The following is a 23,901-nucleotide window of genomic DNA, read 5'->3' as shown; positions in this document are numbered from 1 at the left end:
AGAAAGATCACATCAATAATTAATTAACTAAATGTTCACATAATTAGTTGTTCTCTCAAATATCTTTACACGTTAAGAGTCACCTACATGGGAGTTAGACCCACATTACAGAAAAAGGTGAAAAAACCTTATGTAGCCATGAGGGAAAATAAAGGTTTCTAACAATCAATTGACCAAGGATAAACAGACGTCTACATGGCCATACCCAAAATTTTTGTGGTAATACACTTCCAAAAGAGAATTTATGCAGTAATCATGCAAATCTGGTTAAGCTAACAAAACTTTTATCACCAAAAGAAAATAGAAAGAGAAAAACTAAAATTGTGACCTGCTTGGGCATCTGATAAGAATTCACTTTTGCTTTCATCTCAATATTAAATACTTGCAAGTGATCCTGAGTTGTTCCCGAAAGTTCAGCTTCAAAAGAAGTTAAAAAATTCATAAGGCATAAGTATGAATAAATAAAAGACATCAAAAACGGCGCATGAATTGATAACAATATAAAATTTCAATTTTATCTAGCAACTGTAACATCACTGGCAATAAAAAAATTTATAAAGAACCACATCAAATAATTTATCTGCTAAACACATTTGAAGCAATGAAAATATTAAGACAAGGACCACCCAAAGAGGCCTTTGTGTTTACGAATAATTTTCCCCAACACAGTAGCTTCCCTAATAAAACAAGCACCCAAAAACATTTTTTTAAAAAAAAAACTGTCAATTAAATCCATATTTCTAAATATTTGTATAATTTTTATTCTTTTAAGATAAAACAAAAATTAGTGGGAACAAGCACTATTGTCATAGTCTTCGGCAGTCATGGCCCATATAGCACAAACTAAAATGAAACGCAGTGGAGTATGCATTTTAAAATTAAAATTAAGCATACAGGGCAAACTACTTTCAAATTAAAGATCAGATCCTCTAGTATAAATGGAGAGGAATGCAACATCGAACTGTTTAACATTCAAATTTCCTTCTCACTTTGAAAAGGCCACGAATTATTTACTCACCAACCTTGCTACTGATCCACAAAGAAAAGCTGCATATTCCCTCTGAAAAGTTGTGGCCTCTACAAAAAGAAGAAAGGATATTAGTAATACAAATAGTAACCCCACAAAATAAATAAAAACTGACTGCGATAGATCCCCTCTGCTTGTGAAAGAAAATACAATGGGACAATACTCTAAATTACTAAATAGTGGCAATTCTTCATCCTTGAACATAAATCAGCACTCAAATAAAGGCAATGTACTTAGGTCTAAACATATTATCAAGCAGGCTTCAGTTTACAGAAGACTAGATATCAGGGCATATATTGAAAGCAAATATATGTTCATAGCACAATGCCAGCTGCTGGTAGTATTTCACTCATTTTTGGGTAGGAATGTGTTCATCAGTTTGTGAAAGCAACACAAGACATTGCAAACACATCGTGTGTGTCCCAACCTACAGCTTACATCATGCATGCAAAGCATAAACAAATGTCCTGACTATATAATAATAGCATAGCGGGGAACATACTAATGATAACCACATCCCTCAGGCGAACCCAAAGCAATTCCAATCCAAACCAATCCCTCTTTAGAAAGGTCGCATCAATAATTAATTATCTAATTGTTCACCAAATTAGATGTTCTCTCAAACATCATTACATGTTCAGAGTCACCTACATAGGAGAAGTAGTTAGACCCACATTACAGAAAATTGTGAAACAAACCTTGTGTAGCCAGGAAAGAAAATAAAGGTTTCTAACATTCAATTGACCAACGATAGACAGAGGTCTGCGTGACCATACCCAAAATTTTTGTGGTAATACACTTTCAAAAGAAAATCTATGCAGTAATCATGCAAATCTAGTTAAGCTAACATAATTTTTATCACCAAAAGAAAATAGAAAGAGAAAAATTAAAATTGTCATCTATGTGGCCATCTGATGAGAATTCACTTTAGCCTTTATCTCAATATTAAATATTTGCAAGTGATCCTAAGTTTTTCCTTGAAGTTTGGCTTCAAAAGGAGTTAAAAAAAAAATCATAAGGCATAAGTATGAATAAATTAAAGACATAAAAAATGAGGCATGAATTGATAACGATATAAAATTTCAATTTTATCTAGTAGTTGTAACATCACTGACAATAAAAAAATGATAGAGAACCACATCAAATAATTTATTGGCTAAAAACGTTTGTAGTAATGAAAATATTGAGAAAAGGACCACTCGAGGAGGCCTTTGTGTTTAAGAATAATTTCTCCCAACAAAGTAGCTTCACTAATAAAACAAGCCGCACCAAAAAAAAAAAATAGTGGGAACAAGGACTGTTGTTGCACTCTTCGACAGTCATGCCTCATGTAGACACCCTATTTTTGCCCTACCTAGATAGAACAAGGGGTCTCTTATTATTATTATTATTATTATTATTATTATTATTATTATTATTATTATTATTATTATTATTATTATTATTTGGCTATTATTTTTATTTTTATTTTTATTTTTATTTTTATTACTCTTATTATTATTATCATTTACTATTATTATTATTATTATTATTATTATTATTATTATTATTATTTATATATTCATCATTATTAATATTATTACTTTATCTAGTTGTAGTATTATTATTATTTGGTTTAGGGTTTTGGGGTAAAAGCCTATAAATAGGCTACATTCTCATAAGAATTTCCACCACCACACACCCACCCCCCCCCCCCCCCGGGGCAGACCCGCCTAGGGGGTCGCAGATTCTAGAGGCAAATTCAAAAGAAAAAAAAAACTTAACACAGAGGTCCATCTCTCTCTCTCTCTCTCTTGTTTCTGTCTCCCCTACATCTCTTACTCTTCTCCCTCTGTTTCCCCTCTCAGCTCTGCCTCCACTGCGGCCGTGAAGCCCCTTCGTCCCAGCCACTCCTCACCAGCTTCTCTTGTAGCAGCTGAGAGGTTCCTCCAAGCCAACTCCCCTCTGTAGCTCCAGCTGTGTCTCTCACAGCAGCCACCTGCCGCCAAGGATTTCCAGCCACCTAGCGGCCAGCAGCCGAGAGGTTGCATTTAATGTTTAATATTCATATTTAGGGTTTTTCATTGTGGTTATCGTGGTTTATTCAATGTATATTTGTTCATGTTTAGGGTTTATTACTTTGTTGTTATATTGTACATTAGGGTTTCAGTTTATCATTCTCATTAGTAATATGATGGTTTATTATTAAGGTATTATTGTAATTATTATTTATTATGGTAGCTTATTATTAAGTTATCATTATTAGGTAAAAAATAGTTCACTATTATGGTATTTTATTAAGTATTGAGGTAGATTACAATTACGGTATAATACTTATTATGGTTTCTTTAATATATTAGTATTACTTATCAGAGTATTGTTAGCATATATGGTATTACTTTTTATAGTATCCTTAGTATCTTAATATATATAGTACTATGGTATTTTATTACTTATTTTGACATTCGTAATATTTTAATAGGTATGTGTTGCTTATTACCCTATTATCATATACTAAAACCTCATATATTAGTATTTTCCTATAAAAAAAATCCTATAAGATTTCCAAAATTTGGGAGTGTACTTTCCTAAGTATTTTCTTGATTTTTGTCTCTATGATTTTGATGAGGGTATAAGCTTTCGGGCTTCATGTACCCTGGTTCTAAGGGAATATATAGTATATATTATATACTATATATATATATATATATATATATATATATATATATATATATATATATGTATTTTTGTATTATTTATTTATTTATTTATTTATTTTGCATATGTATTTGTACATTTACTGAAGGAGTAATTATAAAAGACTTTTTAAATTTACTTAAGGATAATTTCATAATTAATTAGGTACCGTTCGTAAGAATGGACGCGTAGGGGGTGCTCGTACCTTCCCCTCACGTAATTGAACTTCTGACTCCAGTTCTGGTAATGTAGACCCATTTTATCCTTAATTGGGTAGTGATTAAGCGTTCTAACCGCAAAAAAAGGTTAGTGGCGACTCCAATATTCCTCTTTTTCTTGAAAATATTAAACCACATTTTTTATTTCGCCACCCCAAGGCACACGCGCGTCGAGACATCACGACACCCCATACAATACAACCTAAAATGAAACGAAGTAGAGTACGCATTTTAAAATTAAAATTGAGCATACAGGGCAAACTACTTTCAAATTAAAGATCAGATCCTCTAGCATAAATGGGGAGGAATGCAACATCGAACTGTTTAACGTTCAAATTTCCTTCTCATTTTGAAAAGCCACTAATTTTTTACTCACCAACTCTGCCGTTGATCCACAGAGAAAAGTTGCATATTCCCTTCGACAAGTTGTGGCCTCTACAAAAAAGAGAAAGGAAATTAGTAATAAAAACAGTAATCCCACAAAATAAATAAAATAAGATACTTCCAAACAGTTGTATGGGTACATGCAATTGGTTTTTAGTAGTATCATGGAATGCATGATTTTTTTATTTGAGATTTTCGGTGGGTAGGCATACTTCCTCATGTTTTCAAAAACATATGACCATTACTTCATATAAAAACCCACTACGACATATCCCATTTTCTTGGGAAAGAAAATACAATCGGGTAATACTCTAAATTACTAAATGGTGGCAATCCTTCATCCATGAACATAAATCAGCACCAAGACAAAGGCAATGTACTTAGGTCTGAACATATTATCAAGCGGGCTTCAGTTTACAAAAAACTAGATATGAGGACATATACTGAAAGCAAATATATGTTCATAGCACAATGCTAGCCGTTGGCAGTATTTCACTCGTTTTTGGGTAGAAATGTGTTCATGAGTTTGTGAAAGCAATACCAAGCATTGCAAAAACATCATGTGTGTCCCAAGCTACAGCTTACATATTGCATGCAAAGCATAAACAACTGTCTTGACTATATAATGACAGCATAGTGGGGAACATACTAATGATAACCACATACCACCAGCGAACCCATAGAAATTGCAATCCAAACAACCCACTTTTCAAAAAGTCGCATCAATAATTAATTTTCTAACTATTCACCAAATTAGCTGTTCTCTGAAACATCTTTACACGTTCAGAGTCACCTACATGGGAGAAGCAGTTAGACCGACATTACAGAATAAAGGGGAAAAAACCTTATGCAGCCATGAGGGAAAATAAAGGTTTCTAACAATCAATTGACCAAGGATAAATAGAGCTCTACATGACAATACCCAAAAATTTTGTGGTAATACACTTCCAAATGACAATCTATGCAGTAATCATGCAAATCTGGTTAAGCTAACATAATTTTTATCACCAAAAGAAAATAGAAAGAGAAAATTTAAATTGTGACCTCCATGGGCTTCTGATGAGAATTCACTTTTGCTTTCATCTCAATATTAAATACTTGCAAGTGATCCTGAGTTGTTCCTGAATGTTTGGCTTCAAAAGGAGTTAAAAAATTCATAAGGCATAAGTATGAATAAATGAAAGACATCAAAAACGACGCATGAATTGATAACGATATAAAATTTCAATTTTATCTAGCAGCGGTAACATAACTGACAATAAAAAAAAAATGATAAAGAACCACACCAAATAATTTATTGGCTAAACACTTTGAAGCAATGAAATTATTAAGACAAGGACCACTCAAAGAGGCCTTTGTGTTTAAGAATAATTTTCCCCAGCACAATACCTTCCTAATAAAACAAGCACCCAAAAAATTTAAAAAAAAAAAAAACTGTCAATTAAATCCATATTTCTAAATATTTGTATAATTTTTATTCTTTTATGATAAAACAAAAATTAGTGGGAACAAGGACTATTGTCAAGTCTTCAGCAGTCCTGCCCAATACTGCACAACCTAAAATGAAACGCAGTGGAGTATGCATTTTAAAATTAAAATTGAGCATACAAGGCAAACTACTTTCAAATTAGAGATCAGATCGTCTAGCATAAATGGTGAGGAATGCAACATCGAACTATTTAACGTTAAAATTTCCTTCTCACTTTGAAAAGGCCACTAATTTTTTACTCACCAACTTTGCCGCTGATCCACAGAGAAAAGCTGTATATTTCGTTCGACAAGTTGTGGCTTCTACAAAAAGGAGAAAGGAAATTAGTAATAAAAACAGTAACCCCACAAAATAAATAAAATAAGATACTTCCAAACAGTTGTATGGGCACATGCAATTGGTTTTAGTCGTATCATGGAATCCATGATTTTTTTATTTGAGATTTTCAGTGGGTAGGGGTACTTCATCATGTATTCAAAAACATATGACCATTACTTCATATAAAAACCCACTATGACAGATCCCATTTGCTTGGGAAAGAAAATACAATCAAGCAATACTCTAAATTACTAAATGGTGGCAATCCTTCATCCTTGAACATAAATTAGCACTGAGACAAAGGCAATGTACTTAGGTCTGAACATATTATCAAGCGGGCTTCAGTTTACAACAGACTAGATATGAGGACATATACTGAAAGCAAATATATGTTCATAGCACAATGTCAGCCATTGGCAGTATTTCACTCGTTTTTGGGTAGAAATGTGTTCATGAGTTTGTGAAAGCAATACCAGGCATTGAAAAAACATCGTGTGTGTCCTAACCTACAACTTACATCATGCATGCAAAGCATAAACAACTGTCTTGACTATATAATGGCAGCATAGTGGGGAACATACTAATGATAACCACATACCACCAGCGAACCCATAGAAATTCCAATCCAAACAACCCACTTTTCAAAAAGGTCGCATCAATAATTAGTTATCTAACTATTCACCAAATTAACTATTCTCTGAAACATCTTTACACATTTAGAGTCACCTACATAGGAGAAGCAGTTAGACCGACATTACAGAAAAAGGGGAAAAAAACCTTATGCAGCCATGAGGGAAAATAAAGGTTTCTAACAATCAATTGACCAAGGATAAATCGAGCTCTACGTGACAATACCCAAAATTTTTGTGGTAATACACTTCCAAAAAACAATCTATGCAGTAATCATGCAAATCTGGTTAAGCTAACATAATTTTTATCACCAAAAGAAAATAGAAAGAGAAAATTTAAATTGTGACCTCCATGGGCATCTGATGAGAATTCACTTTTGCTTTCATCTCAATATTAAATACTTGCAAGTGATCCTGAGTTGTTCCAGAAAGTTTGGCTTCAAAAGGAGTTAAAAAATTCATAAGGCATAGGTATGAATAAATGAAAGACATCAAAAACGACGCATGAATTGATAACGATATAAAATTTCAATTTTATCTAGCAGCGATAACATAATTGACAATAAAAAAAATGATAAAGAACCACACCAAATAATTTATCGGCTAAACACTTTGAAGCAATGAATTTATTAAGACAAGGACCTCTCAAAGAGGCCTTTGTGTTTAAGAATAACTTTCCCCAGCACGATAGCTTCCCTAATAAAACAAGCACCGAAAATTAAAAAAAAAAAACTATCAATTAAATCCATATATCTAAATATTTGTATAATTTTTATTCTTTTATGATAACACAAAAATTAGTGGCAACAAGGACTGTTGTCAATTCTTTGGAAGTCCTGCCCAATACTGCACAACCTAAAATGAAACGCAGTGGAGTATGCATTTTAAAATTAAAATTGAGCATATAGGGCAAACTACTTCCAAATTAGAGATCAGATCCTCTCGCATAAATGGGGAGGAATGCAACATCAAACTGTTTAACGTTCAAATTTTCTTCTCACTTTGAAAAGGCCACTAATTTTTGACTCACCAACTCTGCCGCTGATCCACAAAGAAAAGCTACATATTTCGTTCGACAAGTTGTGGCCTCCACAAAAAGGAGAAAGGAAATTAGTAATAAAAACAGTAACCCCACAAAATGAATAAAAACCGACTACTACATATCCCATCAGCTTAGGAAAGAAAATACAACCGGACAATACTCAAAATTAGTAAATGGTGGAAACCCTTCATCCTTGAACATAAATCTGCATTGAGACAAAGGCAATGCACTTAGGTCGAAACATATTATCAACCAGGCTTCAGTTTACACTAGATTAGATATCAAGGCATATATTGAAAGCAAATATATGTTCATAGCACAATGCCAGCTGCTTGCAGTATTTCACTCGTTTTTGGGTAGAAATGTGTTCATGAGTTTGTGAAAGCAACACAAGGCGTTGCAAACACATTGTGTGTGTCCCAACCTACAGCTTGCATCATGCACGCAAAGCATAAACAACTGTCTTGACTATATAATGATAGCATAGCGGGGAACGTACTAATGATAACCACATAACTCAAGCGAACCCAACGAAATTCCAATCCAAACCAACCACTTTTCAGAAAGGTCGCATCAATAAATAATTATCTAATTGTTCACTAAATTAGTTGTTCTCTTAAACATCTTTACATGTTTAAAGTCACCTACATTGGAGAAGTAGTTAGACCCACATTACAAAAAATTGTGAAACAAATCTTATGTAGCTATGAGGGAAAATAATGGTTTCTAACATTCAATTGACCAATGATAAACAGAGGTCTGCATCACCATACCCAAAAATATTTTGGTAATGCACTTCCAAAAGTCAATCTATGCAGTAATCATGCAAATCTGGTTAAGCTAACATAATTTTTTCACCAAAAGAAAATAGAAAGAGAAAAATTAAAATTGTCACCTACGTGGGCATCTGATGAGAATTCACTTTTCCCTTCATCTCAATATTAAATATTTGCAAGTGATCCTGAGTTGTTCCTGGATGTTCGGCTTCAAAAAGAGTTAAAAAATTCATAAGGCATAAGTATGAATAAATGAAAGACATAAAAAATGAGGCATGAATTGATAACGATATAAAATTTCAATTTTATCTAGCAGTTATAGCATCATTGATAATAAAATAAATGATAAAGAACCACATCAAATAATTTATGTGCTAAACACGTTTGAAGCAATGAAAATATTGAGAAAAGGACCACTCAAAGAGGCCTTTGTGTTTAAGAATAATTTTCCCCAACACACTAGCTTCACTAATAAAACAAGCCCCCAAAAAAATTAAAAACAAAATTTTCAATTAAATCCATAGTTCTAAATATTTTTGAAATTACGAATAGCTTCCCAAGAGGGGGGGGGGGGGTGAAATGGCTTTTAAAAATTTCTTTTAATTCCTTTTAGAATTCTTAAACTTATTTTATTTCTTTTAACCAATTCGTGACTTATTTGTTTAATTTGTTAACCACTCAAGAACTTAGTTTCTTTATTTAATCTTTAAGCATACAAACATCCAATCATTCAACCATACTAATCAATTATAATTAGAAAGTAAACAAACAAGTCAATACACAACACTTATGCAATAAAAAAACTCAAGATGGTTGTTTGTTGATATTAGCCAAATTTGAACCAAGCCCTGTAGTGAATGAAAATTTTATGCTTGCTGATGTAAAGCCCTGTATAGATGAATCCAATCCCTCTTTCCAAATATTTAGAACTCAAATAAACTCTTGGTAAATTTATCTTTGGGATGTTAACCAAGTAACGTACTCCCGTATGGTTTTCGCAAGATGTGGTGTAACCAACGTAGTCCCTTTCGGTTTCCGCAACCCAAATAAAAATTAAACCTTAAGTTTGTTAGATTTTCAAATATACGTAGTTTATATGATTTTCAAATTTAAACCATCCACGCAATTTAAATATGCACTGAAAATAAAGAATAGGGAAAAAGAGAGTGAGACAGAGATTTTTATGAGGTTCGGCTTCAACACAGCCTATGTCCTCACCTTTAGCAAACTACCAAAGGATTCACTAAACCTGTTCCATTGACGGGTGGAACAAAACCTAATTACAAGCGATACCCCACGCTCAAACACTCCTTCACTTAGGCTAAGCCCGCCTCTCCAAACGATGTCCCCTCGTTCGGTCACTCCTTTAGGCTAGAGCCCGTCTCTCTAAGAAATATCCCCTTGCTTAGCCAATGATCCAAACAATCCTTGGAACGTCAAAGAATTAAAAGAAAACAAGATATAATCTGCATACAAGTATACTCTCTCAAAGAGCAAGTTAGTACAATTTCAGCACTACATACTTCAATGTAAAATATCAATATGAAATATAATGAAGCTCAAGTGTAGAATTCACCAATATCCTTCTTAGAAGAGGATTAACAGTAGGAATTCAAAGGAAGAAGGATCAGCACTTCAGAATATCTTAGCAAAAGAATTTTGCAATGAGTGGACAAGAGAGCTTTGGAAGAACAAGAGTGCTTTCAGCTTTACAAATAGATTTTTCAATTCTTAGATGTATTTTGATTTTCAAAACCATGTATTTATAGGCTTTCAAACTTGTTTCCATGTTGCAAAAGTTTTTTTAGAGAGTTTCCCGAATTTTTAGAAAGTTTGGAGCTCAAACGACTATATTTTAAAATATTAGAATTTAAAAAAATTTCCCATTGAACAATGTTGAGATGTCTGAGGATTCGAGTTCAGTCATCTGAAGTTCCTGAAACCGCTTTAAAAATGAATTAGACACAGGGTCAGACGTCTGAAGTAGGGTTCAGATGTCTGAGCTGTCGAGTTCAGATGTCTGAAGTGTCGGGTTCAGATGTCTGAACAGCTACTGCCTGCTGTATTTTTATCAAAAAAAAATCTTCAAACGTCTGAGGTGTCGAGTTCAGACATTTGAAGTGGTTCTGTGTGCTGTTCAGGCAGCTGAAGTCCCTCCCGTGAATAGTGTTCGGATGTCTGACAGCAGTGACCCCACTTCAGTGTTTTGCTCATAACTTTTTCTGTATAACTCCAAATTAGGTGTTCGTGGTGTTAGAAAAAAGCTAAGAGAAAATCCTACAAATTTTATGTTGAAAAAATTTTAAAATAATGAGATATTAATAGAGAAAAATTCACCTCAATGCGGCTATATAAAAACTGACAACATTTGGAAGAACTCTTTTTGGTGCTTTTCATTCCAAAAATGATTCTAACCCTTTTAAAATAATTTTTGACCTTATAAAAATATTTTCCAAGTATTTTAAAAGGTATCTAGGTCCAAGAAGTTAACCTAAGAGTTTCAAAATATTTCAAACGATATTTTAAACATTAAAGCACTTACATTAGACTTCTAAGACATTAACATTCTAGGTTCTTGAGTCTTCATGCTTTGTCTTTGGATTGAGTCAATATTTTCTTCAAGCTTCCATATTCTTTGGGCTTTCTCACTTTGCCTTTCTTTGGCTCTTTTGACTTTAATATTCCTTGGCTTTCAACAACTCATTCATGTCCTCATATTCTTCAAGGTTTAATATATCATCTTTAAATCCATGCTTTGACTCATTTAAGCTTCATTTGATCCTTGTGAGCACTTTGACCTTGATTTCTTATATATGAGCCCTGAAATATCATTATTCACACAAATACATTAAATTTCACTTGTTTGTTAGCATCAAAACAAGATAACAAGATTTTAAGCCTTGTAAGGCCAACAATCTCCCCCTTTTTGATAATGACAAACAAGGAGCAAAAATGTGAGTAAGCCTTAAAAAAGGCTCCCCCTTTCAATAAGCTTTATCTTAATAAAATCAATATTATGCTTTTGAATACTTAAATACTTAAATACTCAAATACTTCTTTTGAATAGATATAATGTTCATGCTCAATTATGCTCAATTTTTGCTTCACAACTTCTCCCCCTTTTGACATCAATCAAAAAGAAAAGAAATGATTTAAATTCAAATACAAATCATTTTAAGCATATCAATAACCATGTATTCCAAACATATGTACACACTCAAGTTATTGTTTTTCAATATAGCATGTGTAGTGTGTAGCTCACAACATTTATTCAAGATACCAGCTGATATTAATTTGATGGTTTTTATGATACCAATTTAAAATTTAAAATTTAATTCATGATATCAATTGATTAATGATTCATGATACTTCCCCTGAATTCAATACATTCATTTTTGTTATTAATTTTACTTTTATCATCCCATGTAAAATATTAAATCATATCATGTATCAAATATCAATATCATGCTAAGATCATCAATGTCACATCATGCTCATAGACATAATCATGCTCATAAATAATTTGACTTTGTGATACCAAGTGAGCTTTTATATTTGATATCTATTGAAATTTTTAACATGTGAAACCAAAAATACTTTATAGATACCAAAACTTAATATCACGTAATGTATAGTTCATGGATACCAATATAACTATTATATCTTTCATAGCTCATAGATAAAGAGCAGTATGTTTATCCATGTGATTTATTTAAAATCATGCATGTTCAAGAATTATCCTTATATCAAAAATTTATGCTTAAGCTTAATAATCTCATTCTCAATTTTCAACATAGTGAGCCATACTTTTCAATATAAATCAAGTCAAGTTAATTAATACACATGTAGCATATAGCATATCAATACATCACATGTAGGCAAGTAAGCATGTAGCATGTAACATCAAGGCGCTTATATAATAAGCTCAGATGTGATATTTTTTTTACATTTTCTTAAGTTAAGCCTAGTAAAAGGTCATCCTATGATTTTGGCCAACAATGCCATTTCCTATTTTATATATGTGTGAAGTCATTATTTCATTTTTGGTACCCATATTTTCTTGGGTCTGGAGGATTTTTCAAGGGAGTTTTCTTTTATTTTCCATACTTGTTTGGTTTTAACACCTTTCCTCTTAAATGGACATTCAAACTTTATATGCCCCTTTTTCTTGCATTGATAGCATATGGTGTTTGTGTAGGCATTAGAAGATGTGCAAGTATAGTCTTTGTATTCTTTCAAGAAATATCCCATGCAAGAATTCTTTTTCTTTTTATTTTCAATTCCATTGAAACCAATGTCTTCTTTATTTAAAGACATTTTTTGTAAGCCAATCATCTTATCAAGGTTTTCCTTTCCTTTTGTGAAGTTGTAAATAATTTTATCCTTATCTTTGATTTGATTCTTGAGATCATTTAACTTTATGTCTTTCTTGTTATCAACCTTATTTAATGATTTCTCTAATTCTAGAGATAATTTTTTGATTCTATCCTCTAATTCAGAAATATACATATCTTTCTCATTTACGGTAGAGGATAAGGATCGAAGGTCTTCTATCATTTGGTCATTCTTGCTTTCTAGTTTCTCAATTTTCAATTTGTTTTCTTTTTTAGCAAGATTTTTGGATTCTATTTCTTTCATTGTTGATTCATACTTATGTTCTAATTGCTTGAGTTTTGAGTCTTTATCTCTTTCAGCATTCTTTAGAGATTCTAACTCTTTCATTAAACTTTCATTCTTATTCTTCAATGAGGTGTTTTGTTTATTTGCTTTTATCAGCATCTTATGTACTTTGAATAGATCATTTTGAAGTTCATCATAAGATGGCATACTCTCATCACTTGATTCATCACTACAAGAATTATTTGAAAATTTAGTTGAAGAGCTTTCTTCGTTATCCTATGCCATAAAGTAGTGTAAGCAACCTCTTGGTCACTTATTTCATTCTTCGAAATACTTGTACTATTGACTCTACGAGTTCAATCCTGTTTTGATGATGACAAATCACTTGGTATTTGATCTGTGCATCGAGTTTGTGAATAGGAACTATATTAAGCATGCACGGAAAGATAATGAGTCATGGAATCCTTCAAGTAAAGCTTACACATCTTGGCAAGTACCATGGAACTCAAAGAGTACAAGAATCAAGATACAAGCGGCAAAGTTCAAGAATCTCTTGGGAATGGGTATTTAGAGCTTATGTATTTACATTTTCATATGATTTATTTTGAAGCTCAAATATAACTTAGAGTGATTTTAGGTTTCATGCATTTCATGTATATCATTAGGGAACCAGTATGAACTTAGAAATGTTTTCAAATCATTGAAAAATATGTTTTATAAAAGACCCAAGAAGAGAATCAAAGCATATTTTTAACTTAGAAAAGAAAATTTGAGAAAAAGGGGAGTTCGGTCGCCTAAACTTTACTTCAGTAGCCTGAAGAATAAGTTCGGTAGCCTGAAGATTAAGTGCAGTTGCCTGAAGAATTAAATGGGTAAGACAGAACCTGGCAAAGGTACTTTGGTCGCCTGACCCTAGAACTTTAGGCACCTGAAGTTGTCACTTCAGGAGCCTGAGCCCCAGTTCGGTTGCCTGAACTTGCGGGAAAGCCTAAAAAATCATATTTTTATTAAAAACACACGAGCTATCTGATTGATCCAACGTCTGAGATCAATCCTAAGGGTCATACACTATATATATTAAATGTCTAAACCCTAGAACGAAAAGAGACACACAAGAAAGAAAAGAACACACCTTGTTGAGAGAACGTTGAAAATCTACTCTTAGTGCTATACGATTGCTTACTTCTCAATCTCTAATCTTCAAGTTTGAGCAAATCAACTCAGAGTCACAAAGGGAACTTGCTTACTCTGCTGTACTTCAATCTAGTATTGAGGTTTGATCTTTCAAGTTTATATTCTTAAGAAATTCTCATCTCATTGCTTGTTCTTGACTAAGTATTGAAAAGTTTTGATCTTGAGTGTATCAATTCATATAAAATATATTTTTTGAGAAGATCATTACTTGAGAAAACTTATTTAACTTGGTTGATTGATTTTTGATTCAAGTGGGTGTTCTTCAAAGGATTTATATTTTGATATATTAAAGCTTGATTAAAAATCCTTGGTACTTATATTTCTGAAAATTAATATTCTCAGTTTGTGATAGAATACATGGAATAAAGATTTGTGATTTTGATTAGGCTTGTTTTCAAGACAAGGATTTTGTTAACGAGTTCACTTCAAACATACTTTTGCATCTTTACAAAAGTGAACCAAGAACCCTAGTTAACTCCGAGACATTTCAAATATTTTTTAACTTGGGAGTTTTGAATAAATCGGGATTTGTGTGTTGATGCATAATCATACATTCATGAGCTTCAAGTTATATCATATGTTAATGTATTAAGAATTTGAATTGTACTCACAAGCTTTTGTTAGAAGCATTATTTTGAGTGTTCTTTTACAGATTCTATTGTATACACGGTTCGGTGTGTGAACCGGTGTGTGAGGAGAGAGTTGTATCTCTTGTAAGTAGTGGAGTAAGAGGAAGCTGTACCTCTTGTAAGCAGCGGATTGTACGGGAAGCTCCGTCCCACTTTAAGGAGCAGGGTTTTTAGTGAATCCTTGAGTGATTGCTCAAGGCGAGGACGTAGGTCAAGTTGGCTGAACCTCGTAAAATCGTGTTTGTCTTCTCTCTTCCTTTTACTCTTTATTTTCCGCATTATATTTAAAATCAAGTATATTGCATACATAGATAGGATTGCCACACTCACACGTAATTGAGCAACTAGAAGTAGTTGGTAAACTTATAAGAAGTGTGTGAAAGAAAATTAAGTGGCTTAATTTTTTTTTAATATCCAATTCACCCCCCCCCCTCTTGGGATTACACCTTAATCAACATGTACTATCACAAGTAGTGGCTTTCATGGCCTTCTTGTTTTTATTTTTAGACTCTTTCTTTAATAGTGGACATTTCGGTTTTAAATGTCCATCTTTATTGCAATTGTAGCATTTAGGAGTTTTATTCTTTGATTTCTTGATAACTTCTTCTTCCGATTCATCTGATTCAGATTTTTGATTTCTTCTCTTGAATTTGTTTCTCCTTCTTAGTATCCTTACTAGCTTTTTAGATATGAAGGCTGCTTCATCTTCATCCATCTCTTCACTACTAGAGTTTTCTTGTGAGGTTTTAAAGGCTATTTTTTATTGGGCTTTAGTTTTTTCCCTCTTTTCATTTATTGCCATTTCATATGTAAGGAGAGAACCTATAAGCTCATCTAAGGAAGTTGTTTTCAAATTTCTTCCTTTGGTTATGGCAGTCGCTTTTGGTTCCTATACGGTTGGTAGCCCTCTAAGAATTTTCCTTATCATTTCATAAGTAGTGTAGGTTTTTCCTTGTGCATTTAGGGAATTGATTATGTGAGTGAACCTAGTAAATATATTTGTAATTGATTCATCAGGATTCATCTTAAAGGCTTCATACTCACTTGTGAGCATATCAACCCTATTATCCCTAACATCCGTTGTTCCTTCATAAGAAACTTCTAGCTTATCTCATATTTCCTTAGTTGATTTACAAGCCATTAATCGATTAAATTCATTAGCATCCAAGGCACAATATAAAGCATTTATAGAACTTGAATTTGTTTGGAGCATTTTATAATCTTGATCGGTCATATCTTTCTTCTCTTTTGGGATTTATTTTCCATCTACTATCTTAATGGGAATTTGATCTCCATCTATAACAACTTCCCATACTTTCCAATTCATCGTTTGGAGATAGATTTGCGTTCTCTTTTTCCAAAACGTGTAGTTCAAACCACAAAAGATAGAAGGACTAGTTGAAGATTGTCCCTCTCCAAAGGGAGCTATGCCAAAGTTAGCCATTACAATCTTTTTATAGCTTCCCAAGAGGGGGAGTTAAGAGTTGCTATAACCCCTTTCTGATACCAATTGAAATTAGGAATAGCTTCCCAAGAGGGGGAGGGGGTAAATTGGCTTTTAAAAATTTCTTTTAATTCCTTTTAGAATTCTTAAACTTATTTTATTTCTTTTGACCAATTCATGGCTTATTTGTTTAATTTGTTAACCACTCAAGAACTTAGTTTCTTTATTTAATCCTTAACCACACAAACATCCAATCATTCAACCAAACCAATCAACTATAATTAGAAAGTAAACAAACAAGCCAACACACAACACTTACGTAATATAAAAACTCAAGATGGTTGTTTGTTGATATTAGCCAAATTTGAACCAAGCCCTGTAGTGAATGAAAATTTTATGCTTGCTGATGTAAAGCTCTGTATAGATGAATCCAATCACTCTTTCCAAATATTTAGAACTCAAATAAACTCTTCATAAATTTATATTTGGGATGTTAACCAAGTAACGTACTCCCGTATAGTTTTCACAAGATATGGTGTAACCAATGTACTCCCTTTCGATTTCTGCAACCCAAATAAAAATTAAACCTTAAGTTTGTTTGATTTCCAAATATACGTAGTTTATATGATTTTCAAATTTAAACCATCCACGCAATTTAAATATGCACTGAAAATAAAGAATAGGGAAATAGAGAGTGAGACGGAGATTTTTACGAGGTTTAGCTTCAACACAGCCTACGTCCTCGCCTTTGGAAAACCACCAAAGGATTCACTAAACCTGTTCCATTGATGGGTGGAACAAAGCCTGATTACAAGTGATACCCCACGCTCAAACACTCCTTCACTTAGGCTAGAGCCCGCCTCTCCAAACGATGTCCCCTCGTTCGGTCACTCCTTTAGGCTAGAGCCCGCCTCTCTAAGTAATATCCCCTTGCTTAGCCAACGATCGAAACAATCCTTGGAACGTCAAAGAACTACAAGAAAACAAGATATAATCTGCATACAAGTAAACTCTCTCAAAGAGTAAGTTAGTACAATTTTAGCACTATATACTTCAATGTAAAATATCAATATGAAATACAATGAAGCTCAAGTATAGAATTCACCAATATCCTTCTTAGAAGAGGATTAATAGTAGGAATTCAAAGGAAGAAGGATCAGCACTTCAGAATATCTTAGCAAAAGTATTTTGCAATGAGTGAACAAGTGAGCTTTGGAAGAACAAGAGTGCTTTCATCTTTCCAAACAAAATTTTCAATTCTTGGATGTATTTTGATTTGCAAAACCATGTATTTATAAGCTTTCAAACTTGTTTCCATGTTGCAAAAGTTTTCTTAGAGAGTTTCCCAAATTTTTAGAAAGTTTGGAGCTCAAACGGCTATATTTTAAAATATTAGAATTTAAAAAATTTTCCCATTGAACAGTGTTCAAATATCTGAGGATTCGAGTTCAGTCATCTGAAGTTCTTGAAACCTCTTTAAAAATGAATTAGACATAGGGTCAGATGTTTGAAGTAGGGTTCAGACGTCTGAGGTGTCGAGTTCAGATGTTTGAAGTGCCGGGTTCAGACGTCCGAACAGTTACTTCCTGCTGTATTTTTGTCAAAAAAAAAATCTTTAGACATCTGAGGTGTCGAATTCAAACTGTAGACACCTTATTTTTGCCTTAACCAAATAGAACAAGGGGCCCCCTCTTATTATTTTCATTATTATTATTATTACCTTATTTTTATTATTATTATTATTATCATTAGTATTTTTATTATTACTTTCTTATAATCATTTTTATTTATTATTATTTATTACCAGTAGTATTATTAGTATTACTTTACTATTACTATTTTGGATATATTTATTATTATTATTATTATTATTATTATTATTATTATTATTATTATTATTATCACTATTATTATTATTTTTTATTATTATTATAACTATATTATTATTATTATCATCATTATTATTATTATTATTATTATTATTATTATTTACATTATTATTATTACTTTATTTTTATTTTTATTGGTTTTCTATTATTATTATTATTATTATTATTATTTTATTGTCATTATTTTTATTATTATTATAACTAAATTATTATTATTATAATTATTATTATCATTATTAGTATTATTATTATTATTATTATTATTTACATTATTATTATTACTTTATTTTTATTTTTATTGGTTTGCTATTATTATTATTATTATTATTATTATTATTATTATTATTATTATTATTATTATTATTATTTACATTATTATTATTACTTTATTTTTATTTTTATTGGTTTTCTATTATTATTATTATTATTATTATTATTATTTTATTGTCATTATTTTTATTATTATTATAACTAAATTATTATTATTATAATTATTATTATCATTATTAGTATTATTATTATTATTATTATTTACATTATTATTATTACTTTATTTTTATTTTTATTGGTTTGCTATTATTATTATTATTATTATTATTATTATTATTATTATTATTATTATTATTATTTTACTGATAGTATCTTTATTATTTTTATTTTTACCACAATTATTTATTATTTGTAGTATTATTATTACTATTATTATTATTACCTTATTGATTTTATTATTATTATTATCCTTATATTATTATTATAATTATTATTATTATTACTATTTTCATTATTACCATAAGAGTAAAAGCAAAAAAAGAAAAGAAAAACAAAAACAAAATCAAAAAGAAGAGTCTAGGTTTCTCAATTTTTTTTTCACAAAAGAAGGCGCAGGGGCAGAGGCCAAACACGGGGCGTGCAGTGGAAACACAAAAAAAAAAAAAAAAGGCCTCCCTTACTGTTTGCTTCTTCTACTTCTTCTTCTTCTTCTTCTTCTTCTTCTTCTTCCCAGTTGCTGCAACAGCAGTGGCCTCACTCCTTGCTGCCTCCTTCATCCTCACACTCCACCAACATCCAGCAAACCCCACGGCCACGCAGCTTTGACAATCCTCCCAACCACACAGCCGAAAGCCACGCAGCTCTGCAGCCCCTCTGCACAGCTCCGGCCATGTGGAGCACTCTGTCACCGCCCCAGATAGCCGTCACCGTCCCTCTCTTCGGCCCACCATCACCACAGCCGCTGCCCAGCCACCACAGCCGAAAGCCATGCAGCTCTGCAGCCCCTTTACACAACTCCGGCCACGCGGAGCACTTCGTCTCTGCCCCAGATAGCCGTCACCGTCCCTCTCTTCGGCCCACCATCACCACAGCCGCTGCCCAGCCACCATCACAACTCGTGCACGTCGTCGCTAACAGCGAGCCACGCACAGCACAACCTAGCGTCAGTGTTCCTCCGTGCATAGCCGAGCTGCCTCAGATCAACCTGCAAGATCTCCAGCCACCTCTGCTGCTCGGCCCCCACCGCACAACTCCGACGAGCACCCTTCTGCAACCTCCGAAGATTCTCCACACCAGCGCAGGCAGAGCCGCCGAGCACAGCCATCACCAACCGCGGACTCCCATCACAGTAGTGATCCAATCAGCCGGGAAATCTCCCACCAGCTCCCCTGTGCACACCATCGCTGCCTTCTCCTAGCCTCCCTCCGGCAACACCCCACGGTAGCCACCTACACACACACACACACTGTACAAAGACAGAGCGCACACGCACTCACACTGTCACACACATGCCTATATACATATCTTTTTTTGGATTTGTTTGGGTTTTGACATGTAAAGTTTTAACTTTTTTTTATTGTACATTTAATTGCTGTTTTATATATGTGTATATCTAACATTAATCTATTTTTCGCAAGATTTTTTTTCACCTTTTGCAATAATATTAATTCAGGTTTCATATATATATATTTGATGTTAATTTATTTTATTTTCTTTTCTTTTTTGCCGGGTTTGTTTTTGTCTTAGTATTCATTTAGGTTTAAATTTTTATTGTTTATATTAATGCATGTTAAATAATGAATATGGTTGTCTTTTACTGTAGTATTTTCATTATTGTGTGATGTTTTGGTATATTATTCGTTATCATGTTTATATCTTTCCTATGTCCATTTAATATATATTGTGGTATTTATAGGTATTACTATGTTCATACATTTTTATGTTTGTCTTTAGGCGTAGTTTATTAGGTTTATCTTTGTCATTATGTTTACATTACTCTTATGGTAGTATTTATATTGTAGTTTATAATTATTAGTTTATTATTATGGTATTTTAGTATTATTATTAGTTTGTATGGTATTTTTAAGTATTTAAGTTCGCATTATATGTTTATTGTCATTATTATGAATTATATGGTATTATTACTATATTTAGTATCATTTATTAGGGTATTTTTTTTAGTATTTTAACATATAGGGTACTACTTCATATAGTATCTTTAGGATATTTGGTATTACCTATTAGAGTGTTTTTAGTACTTTCGATATATTATGTATTATTTTTATTTTTATTTTTTTAGTATCTTTAGTATGGTAGTATATATGATATTTTATTACCTATTTTGGCATTTGTAATATTTTAGTAGTTGTTGATTATCATATTATCATATATTAAAACCTCCCATACTAATATTTTCCTATGAAAAATTCTATACAATTTCAAAATTTGTGAGCGTATTTTTTAAAATATTTTCTTGATTTTTATCCCTATGATTTTAATGCGGGGGTATGAGCCTTCGGACTTCACGTACCTTTAGTTCTGAGGGAATATATATAGTACATATATTTTTTGTATGGTTCATTTATTTATTTGTATTATTTATTTATTTATTTTACGTGTATATTCATAAATCCACTAATAGAGGGGTAATTTGAAAGACTTATTAGATTAACTTATGGATAATTCCGAATTAATTAGGTACCGTTTGTAAGAACGGGCGCGCAGGGGGTACTCGTACCTTCCCCTCGCGTAACCGAACTCCCGACCCCAGCTCTGGTAATGTAGACCCATTCTACCCCTAACGGAGTAGTAATCATGTGTTCTAACCACACTAAAGGTTAGTGGCGACTCCGATATTCTTATTTTTCTTTGAAAATTAAAATTGATTTTTATTTCACCACCCTGGGGCACACGCGCTCCCGAGACGTCGCGACAGCTTGTTGACTCCACTGGGGATCTTAGAGAGTCGAGCCAGTAATTAATTAGAAATTGTCCCAAGTTCAACTTTAATAAATCTTTTAATTACTCATTATTTTGTGAATATTGTAATTCATAAATAACCTTGATTAATTGTAAATATTTTATTTCCATAATTTACAAACAACCTTAATTAATTAAAAATATTTTGTTTCCTAATTATTATTATTTTTGATTATTAATTGTAGATATTTTGTTTCCAAATATTCTGAATAAGCATATTAATTGTAGATATTTTGAATAAGCATATTAATTATAGATATTTTGTATACTAATCGTAAATATTTTGTTTCCATATTTTTTTTTAAGTAGGCATATTAACTAAAAATATTTTGTTTGCAAATTTTTTGAATAAACATATTAATTGCAGATATTGTATTTCCATATTTTTTGAATAAATATATTAATTGTAGATATCTTGTTTCCATATTTTTAATAGCATGTGAATAAATGTGGGGGTAGCGGGTTTAGGCTAAGCTTATAAATTCACACACTCTCACGCTCTATACCCGGGCTTTACCTACTAAGACTAGAAAGGAGTGTAATACTGTTTGTCCCCACGTGGCAGGGCTTGTGGGGACCCACGAACCACTCTGCTCAATTTAAACTTTGTCCAAACCCATTTTGGGTGAGGATGGAGGTTAGATTGGGAACCTTTTTATCAATAGGGATTAGATCCTACCCACACATGTTTGTATATAATTTTCCTTAACTAGGATAAAGCCATGAAAAACCCTGTATATACGTACCTACCCTGGGTCAGGACAGGAGCCACATCCTACTCCACGTATAGTATGTTGTATATATGTTGTGAGATACTTTGTATTATATCATTCATTTTGCATCCATTTTAGACTTACATACTACTTAGCTAGTATTCCGAAAAAACCCAACAATGAGACCATGACCCATCTTTTCAAAGAATGAAGAACTTGACCCAAGCATTTTAAAATATGATTCGGCCCAACCCTTTTCAAATAATTCGGGCCCAATTCTTTAAAAACAAACTTGGGCCCGACCTTTTCCTAAGCAAAAACTTGGCCCAGGCCTGATTTTTGAAAGGGGTCAAACCCAAATTTCAAAAATGGGCTTCGGCCCTATTACCTAAAAATTCGGGCCAACATTTTTCAAGTAATCCAAACCCAATTCCTTTTCAACTAGAGCCTTAACCCATCATGAAATAGCTTGAAGCCCATATTTTAAAATACTTGAGACCCAAGTGCACACTAAAAGTCCACAAGTCCATATTGAACGAATCCCACGAGTTGACTAGCCTAGGTCAACCCCAGCCTTAGAACATAATCTGACCCTTCATAGAATTTGAGGTACATGGACCATCATCACGGAAAGGAAGGGCTAACGGAGAAATTGAATTGAAAATCGTCATCCATCAATGGTCGTTTTAATCTTTGAAATGTTTCATTAGTGGAATTTTTCTAGAATCCTGGCTAAGTTGTCATTTAGGTTACATCGTATGCATGCACTTCATTTCATACATAATCATGCACGATAGGTTGCATGCACACTTATATCTTTGTTTGTATGTATAAGTACATTAGTTGCATCCATACATAAACACCTATTGCATACCCTGATCATGCATCAAAACACATTCACTCATGCAGTACATAATTGTGCATTCATGATTCTAAAAAGAAATCTTTTGGTTTTCAATTCCTAATCAAAAAGGTGGTTTGAGTAACATCAAGCAATAATTGAGACCACCACGCATCAGTACAATACCAGGCAAAGAGCAAGAGAAATGAGTGAACAATTGGAAAATAGAATCCTAGGTCTAGAACAAGGACAAGAAGAGATAAATGATAAGATAAGTAAGGTTCTGGAGTTACTGATGAACAAGGGAAAGGCAATGCATGTTGATCCCAAAGTAGATGTGGACCCCGCTCATCCCCCAGGGTTCACCCCAGATCATGGACAAACATCAATTCCACCACCTGGTATCATAGGGGGGTCCACTACCAAATATGCCTCCTTTCATCCCTACTATGCCAGCACAGGGATTCCCAGTGGTAGGAACTCCTCCATTAGTACCTTCTGATATGGGGATGAATAAATCTGAGACTGAGCGTCGCTGTGACGTATTGGAATAACATTTAAAAGCAATGGAAGGATCTAATACTTTTGATTCCGTTAATCCAAATGATCTGTGCTTGGTGCCAAAAGTCACCCTGCCACCAAAGTTCAAAATGCCAGACTTTGAAAAGTTCGACGGGACCCGGTGTCCTCGAACGCATTTAGTGATGTACTGCCAAGCAATGGCCGCTTACTCAGACGATGAAAAACTAATGATGCATTATTT

Source organism: Malania oleifera, chromosome 3 (assembly GCF_029873635.1).
Source record: "Malania oleifera isolate guangnan ecotype guangnan chromosome 3, ASM2987363v1, whole genome shotgun sequence".
NCBI classification, from domain to species: Eukaryota; Viridiplantae; Streptophyta; class Magnoliopsida; order Santalales; family Ximeniaceae; genus Malania; species Malania oleifera.
This window is presented reverse-complemented; position numbering follows the sequence as displayed.